General features: G+C 34.3%; 1 protein-coding gene across 1 annotated transcript in view; it reads left to right on the forward strand.

Moving 5' to 3' along the window:
* Positions 1-1,938: 1,938 nt before the first annotated feature.
* The window catches only part of LOC106464597 (transient-receptor-potential-like protein), a gene marked incomplete in the record, with an annotated part of 53,990 nt that continues 47,993 nt past the window's right edge, over positions 1,939-7,935 (forward strand). The window contains 1 exon segment of the mRNA NM_001314091.1: positions 1,939-2,125.

Genomic DNA, 7,935 nt, shown 5'->3' on the forward strand with positions numbered 1-7,935 from the left:
TATTCAATTTTTTTGCGTTTTGATGGAAATTCCCATATGTTCATAGGCTCTGGCTTTTAAATGGCGTTTGGTTTTGCCAATACAGGAGGCCTTACAGTTTCCATACGTGTAAAGATAGATAAGCCAAGAACAATAAGGAATGGGGAGGAGATCTTTTGTAGGGAAGAAATTTTTTATGCGTGATGTGGATTTAAAAACTAATCTTAAATCCACTTGAAAGTAGTAACGACCAAGTATGCGTTTAAGTTGATTTTTTTAAATTTAAGCTTTGTTTGCCAGTATAAGGAAGACACGAGTATATAGTAAATTTAGGTACAGTTAGTATCTTAATTGGATTTGTGTGTTACTTTGTTAGGAAGGTGTTGGTAATGTTTTCTAATAAGTGTTCTAATAATGTGTTCTAATAAGTTACGTTTCAGGATGTCATGTAAGAACGAAATTTCAGAGTGTAGATTAAGATATGTGGAGCACAGGTTGTAAGCTTTGTTTAGTAAGCATGTAACAAGGTTTCGTTTATACGTAAACGGGATAAAGCTATCAAAGTGTGTAAGGAGACCAGTGGACGTCTTTTTTCGGTAAATTGATGTGGAAAATGCTAATGTTAAAATGTTAAGACTAAATGCATGTTTTAGTGTAAGTTTAATACATATAAGTTTTATTGTTTTAATATTTGTTATCTTTGGTGTCTCTTGTTGATTTTCTAGACTTCATTTTTAAGATGACATGTTGTAAGAAATAATTTTACTTTTTGTTGACATTTTACTCGAAGAACTTCACATTATTTTACACTTATAATTTTATTTCTCTAAAGCTTTTAAAAAACTGGGTGTCTTTTGAATTAGCTTAGCAGTTCTTTATATGACAAATAATTAGAATTATATAAAAACTTGGAATATTGTGAAACTTCTGGTTACCGTGAGAACTACGCAAGCTCACATTTCGGTGAATAATGTCTAATATGTATGGTTATTACATACCAGAAGCAGAGCTTCCTTTTCTGGATCTCATTTTGCACCATTAGTCGTAATGACAAAACTTAGCACGTGGGAAATGCGACATGCGTAACCCGACGAAACAGGTAGCTACACTACTTAACTGGGTCACGTGAGTGAGAATATGAATTAGCTTACTTTTTAATATGTTGCTTTCACTAATGGACCGTATCATATTTTCTACGGTTATATTTATAGAATCAAACTTGGAAGAAGAGAGAGATTTATATGGAAGATTGTAGAATAGTGCTAGTAATAATACATGGCTTCCAGTAAGTATTCATCCAACCATAAGAGCATGTGTACATATAATCAACTACATATTTTCTTTTTTTCTTTTGGAATTACTTTTTGACCTTACTGATGTGATTTTGGTCTTGGAACAGTGTTATGTGAAGAAAGTATTCTGTGATAACATGTATCGACAAAATAGTTGTTTTACTTCTTAAGCTTGATTGTTCAGAAACCGTACTTTTTATCAGTTATAATCGTCGCTTTTGACCAATAATAAAGTTCAGAATGATTTGATTTCTCTGCTGGATATTTTTTCCAATATCCTTGTAACAAAGCAATAAACAAATTCTTCGTGTTCGGTTTGTTAACGTTTCGTTCAGCACCTTAGAGTGTTATAGAAGCCCCAGTGGGAAATAAATGTAAAGAACAGAATGGTATTCTTATCACTTGGTGCTGTTTGTCTCAAAGTTATGAATAAGACTCTATTTTATCTACATTAATGACGTACATACTCTGTTTGATTACGAAATTTACACACAAAGAAGCGGCGAAACGCCTGCTTATCTGTGAGACAAGCTCCAGTGACTATTATAGAAAACAAATATTGAATCTTCTGGGGCCCGGGATGGTTACCATGGCAACAAAACTCTTGGGACCAGGGCTTGTTCCATAAGACTAGCGTCAAATGTCATCATTTCATCAGTTATGAATCAGAGCATATGATATCGATAGTAGTGGAATAGGGCAAACCCTAATGAAGCCTGTTATATTTTAGCTTGAAGTAAAAGTCTAAGCCTGTAACTCGATCCGTCAGTGTGATGAATTGCATCTTTTCCATTGGTCGCTAGTCTGAAACGTGACATTATAAGTCGGATAAAAACGTATGATTGCACCAAAAAGTAAGTTTTTCTTTTATTAGTCAATGCCGCAAAAAGTAAGATATTTTTGTTAGTAAAATGGTAATTTAAAAAAGAAGATATATCGTAGATCATGATTAGTGTTTCTATATATATATTTATTATTCTGACAGTCAAGTTTAAATTAAAACTACATGATGTCAATAATTTATTAAAGTTTTCTATTTTTGTCACTAACCTACTGGGATGTAAAATAGTTTGCTGCTAACGTATCAAATTGTTTCTATTTCTGAAGTTAAGGCAATGAGATGTGCAAAGTATTGTCAAGAAGGTTTTTAGGTGATTTTGTGTCTTTTGGTGACATACTTAAATTTGCAGGGCGTTCTTTGTTGAAAAATTAGCTTTCTATTTCTGTCAGTAAGATAATAAAATGTTCAGGCATTGATGGTGACGTACTGTTATGGACAAGATGGTGTTGGAACTTATCAAGGTAATAATTTCTGTCAATAAACCATTGTTATAAGCACGATATTTTTGCTAGCGTGTAAGTGTCATCCTATTTCTGAGAATTATTCGTTGTTAAGTTCATGATATTGTTGTTATGATCAAAGGATTGTACATAATTTGTTGTAATTTGCAGAATATTGCTGATATCACGTCAAATTATTTAACTTCTTTAAATAAGTAAGATATCAAGTTGTTGTTGTTTTCTGTCATTAATTTATTTTTGTGTACAGGCTTATCATTGATAGCAAATCAAAGTAGTTTTAATATGACATTTAGCTTTGGATATATATGTATATAGATTACTGGGCATAACACATAAAGATCGCCCCCCCAGTGGCACAGCGGTATGTCTGCGGACTTGCAACGCTAGAAACCGGGTTTCGATACCCGTGGTGGGCAGAGCACAGATAGCCCTTGTGTAGCTTTGTGCATAATTATAAACAAACAAACATAAAGATGTCTTTGTTTTTACTAATAATGCTTAGAAATGTCACTGAATAGTCACTTTGTCAGGAACTCCCAAACATTCACACATTTGTAGGACATTTCAAGTATTTACATATTCAAAATGGGCTGATAATGATGTGTCAGGTGACTGTTTTAGGCCTATAAGTGCAGATATGTTGTCACATCATAATTATACTGCAACATCATTGGTAAGAGCAATGATCTCTATGACTTTCAAAGAGGCATGATAGTAGGAGTTCATCTAATGGGGACGTCATTATCAAGGACTATTTTTTTTACTGGCTATTCAAAAACACCTTTTTTGAAATTCCACCTCACAGAGGCAATCAAAAGAGAACAGGCCGGTCATTAAGAAATGTGTCCACCAAGTGCTGTGGACTGTAAAGTGCAATAGATATATTACTGTGCTCCACAATCATGATCAATTTTTTCAGCAACGCTTAAGGTCCAACTTTTTTCAACCATATTATCCAAATAGAGTTGTAAAAACTGACAATTCGCAGTCGACAGCCATTATCAAAATTACTTATCTCAGACGGAAACAGGAAAGCATGGATTTAATGTTGCTTAGAACACAAACATAAATGACTAGAATCGTATGATGTGATCTGACGTGTCATAGAAGGGAAATATATGAAGAAATTCACATTAAACAATTGACTTTGTTAGTGTGAAAAACTAAGTACAAGTTCTTAAAAGTAATGTAATGGTGTAGGAAAATTTATTGTGGCAGGAAATACGTTTTTTAATGTTCCAGAACAATGAGTAACATCTAGAGTGTACCTAAAGGTTATCATTGATCATATCAACCCTCTTAATGCTGCTCTCCACTCTGATGGACAAGATATTTCAATTTCGTATTATTCGAAATTGGGCTAAAAGAGTTTGTTAGTTTGTTTTGAATTTCGCGCAAAGCTACACGAGGGCTATCTGCGCTAGCCGTCCCTAATTTAGCAGTGTAAGACTAGAGGGAAGGCAGCTAGTCATCACCACCCACCACCAACTCTTGGGCTACACTTTTTACCAACGAATAGTGGGTTTGACCGTCACATTATAACGCCCCCACGGCTGAAAGGGCGAACATGTTTGGTGGGACGGGAATTCGAACCCGCGACCCTCAGATTGCGAGTCGAGCGCCCTAACCACCTGGCCATGCCGGGCCATAGGCTAAAAGAGCATAACAGTAACTTAAGTCACCTCCCTTTGCCAGCACAATCACCAAATCTCAATCCGATTAATCATATTTGAGATGAACCTAAATATTACATTCACCACCAGAACTGTGAATAAATTGCAGTTCATATACTCCTCGACGAATGCATTATAATTGAACGAGACACATTCAAACAAAACGGACATGCAAAATATCACTAAGTAGTCCTTGTGCATGACTTTTGATATAGTCCTTCGGCTACAATGCTGTAATTCCACTTAGCCATCTCCATTATATGCATCACTTTTGCCAGCATAATCTCATTCCTTTGTCGGCTACATTAAGTACACGCTGTTTCTGGTGTGGTAAAAGGCTCTGGAATATCTTATATTGGCGCGTTTTTTCTCTCTTGCTTGTTTTTTTTTCTTTACATGTGACACCGTTTCTGGCATTGTTTATACCGTACTTTAAAACTATACAGTCTTTTGTTTCCTTCAAATATATTTTATTTTTAATGCATTCGAGCTTCATAAAATGATCCCAATAACGTAATTTGTGTGTATTGTACTATTTACAAATCTGAATTAAGTTCTCATCAGCGACTTATGTCAGGATTGTGTTCCTCCAGTTTCCTGTGTGTATTGTACTATTTACAAATCTGAATTAAGTTCTCATCAGCGACTTATGTCAGGATTGTGTTCCTCCAGTTTTCCTGTGTGTATTGTACTATTTACAAATCTGAATTAAGTTCTCATCAGCGACTTATGTCAGGATTGTGTTCCTCCAGTTTCCTGTGTGTATTGTACTATTTACAAATCTGAATTAAGTTCTCATCAGCGACTTATGTCAGGATTGTGTTCCTCCAGTTTCCCAGTACTACATAACTTCCTTCTTAGCATTCAAGAGCTCTTTCATCAACATTAGCACAGCGATAGTATGTTCACAGTAACTTGAGGGTCTTACACCTTCCAACGCTACCCATGAAGGGGGGGGGGGGGTTCACTAATAACATGGATGCTAACTCAGAACCACAGGTCACCCACATTGTTTTGCTACTAAATATTTGTGTGATGGCCTCAACACTTCACTAGCTGTCTCAACAATCAGGTGGCAAGAAGTACCATATTCGTGTATCCAATCCAATGGAGAACGATTCTATCGTCTCCAGGGACATGCAGGTTTGGTGCAGCCTGTTCTGGATGTAATTGTTACTGGAAACAAGGCCAATCCAAGCCCCTCATGTTACTGAATCTCTTTTGAATGGAGAAATGCACATACACTAGTATGTATAAAGCTACTTTTATGAATATATATATATATATCACCATTTCTACACACATTTTGCACATTTAAAGTTTCGGAACACAAACGAACGTCTTCGTGTGCATAACATCCTTTGCAATTATCGTTTCCGTACTACACGGAGGTTCATTCTAAATCAGGCCACGTCGTTTTTTCCCTATAGCTGCTGTGTTAAGAACAAATTTGGATCATATGACCATCAACATGGAGTATATAATAATTTTTCCTATTGTTTATGACAAATCAAATTTTCAAGAGTATCTAAATTCGTTAAAACTACATTTTTATCCCATTTTAATGTTCTGTAATCTGATGAGCCATTTTAGGCTCTTAATGACACCCATCCTTTCACTTCCTCTTTCTGTTTCCATTTAAATGTTTCACTGCCACCGTTTTCATTTCTTAGTTCCGCTTAAAACCATACTTTTTAAGGAGCAAACCTTTTTTCACAAACGTTCCAAAACCACAAGAAAAACAAAAATTGTTTTTAAATTAGTTTCAAACGTTCCAAAATGACAGGAAATAATATCATTCTTATGAAAAGATGCAGTCGCTTTCTGGCGGAATTTTTGGAGTTGCACAAATTCCTTCTTATCTTAATCTCTCTTCAATTTTGAAAAGTACACATTGAAGATATCATGGGAAACGTTCAATCTCAACTACACATTGGCAATAATGGGAGGATAATAAATTAATTATAAATCTATATATACTTTTCTGACTATTGAATTTTATTGTAAAATTTTACTTGAGAATATTTGAAATAACTTTTTGTAATTCATTTTATGTTTTGCTGGTGGTTTTTTTCTCTTTGACACATTTTATAATTACTAAAAACTCGGTGAATTACATAATAATACTTTTCTTCTGAAACATGAGCTATACATCTAACTGTGTGGAATTGGTAAAAATATCCCCAAGATTTCTGAAAATTGTATTCTTAGCAAATTAAGCAAAGCGATTCTAAGATTTTTCTTCTCTTATATTTTCAATCTTCTTGTTATTTGATTACACTAATAAGATGTAGTGATTTTTTGTCAGATCTGATACAATTGGTTGATTGTTTGAAGTTATGCACAAAGCTACACGATGGGCTATCTGTGGTCTGCCCACCACGGATATCGAAACCCGGTTTCTAGCGTTGTAAATCCGCAGACATACCGCTGTGTCACTGGAGGCAGATCTGACATAACCAATCATTTTCTTTTTTTTAATATTTCAAACTAAAAATGTTTCGTGTTTAGAACATAAATGGTCAAAGAGTCTTGTAAGAAGAAGTCATATGGACTTAAAAATCAATTAGTGTACATATTTGTTATTGACAAAAGTTACGAAGCTGAAGGACAACTTTCAAACAGAACTCAGAGACGTGGAAATGCGTCTTTATTTGAGATGCCACACAACATCAAGAAAGTGCAATTTGATGACTTTCAGTGATTTCAAAAACTTCTTGAATTCCGTTATTTATTATAATGAAAATCCGTGAACATTCTGCATTGATGCAAAATTACTAAAATCTGTTAACGAATATGTAAGCTAACTTCATTTTCTGTCTCTTGCACTTTTTCTAATATATTTACAAAGCGATTAGCATATTCAAGTTGCTAATATAATTTATATGTAATTTCATAAAATCTTTAATACATATAGTATTTTGTATATTCAATACATTATTTTCCGTAAGCATAAATGAAAAATATGTGTAATATTTAACTACATATATGTATGGAATATCTTACCAATAGCATTGCAATGTCTATTAACAAAACTTTCTTAATGTGCAATCCAATAGAAAAACCACTTCAGTTGAAGGCTTCATTAAACTTGATAATATATTCAGCTAGAAGTAAGCATTACAATAAAAGAAACTTCAGCACACAATTACAATTGTTTCTACTTTCAGATAAAGCTTAAATGTTAAAATTTTAAATTTTGTTTATAATGCTTTACATACAAAGAAAAAATGTATAACATGGTTTGGAACGTTGCAGTTCTTTGACGCGCCTGTTTCTACTACACAGATCAATTATTTGTTTTTTATCATTCTCTGAAAGAATTATTAAAGTATTACGTAAAAGTGTATAAGTATCCATTTTTATATGGCTTCGTAACGTATTCTTTTAAGAACACTATTCTACTAATTAATCTCTTAACTCAAAAAATATATCTTAATCCAAAGTATGCATTAATGATTGACAAAGAAATCCAGCTAAGATTTTTTTTTCTCCAGAGACCTCATGAACTCGCCAGAACATGTGCACGTTTATGTAAAGTAAAACACAACCTCCAGGGCCGGCATGGCCAGGTGGTTAGGGCGCTCGACTCGCCGTCTGCGTGTCGCGGGTTCGAATTCCCATCACACCAAACATGTTCGCTCTTTCAGCCGTGGCGGCGTTATAATGTGACGGTCAATCCCACTTTT

The sequence above is a fragment of the Limulus polyphemus genome, unplaced genomic scaffold (genome assembly GCF_000517525.1).
Source record: "Limulus polyphemus unplaced genomic scaffold, Limulus_polyphemus-2.1.2 Scaffold1699, whole genome shotgun sequence".
Lineage (NCBI taxonomy): Eukaryota > Metazoa > Arthropoda > Merostomata > Xiphosura > Limulidae > Limulus > Limulus polyphemus.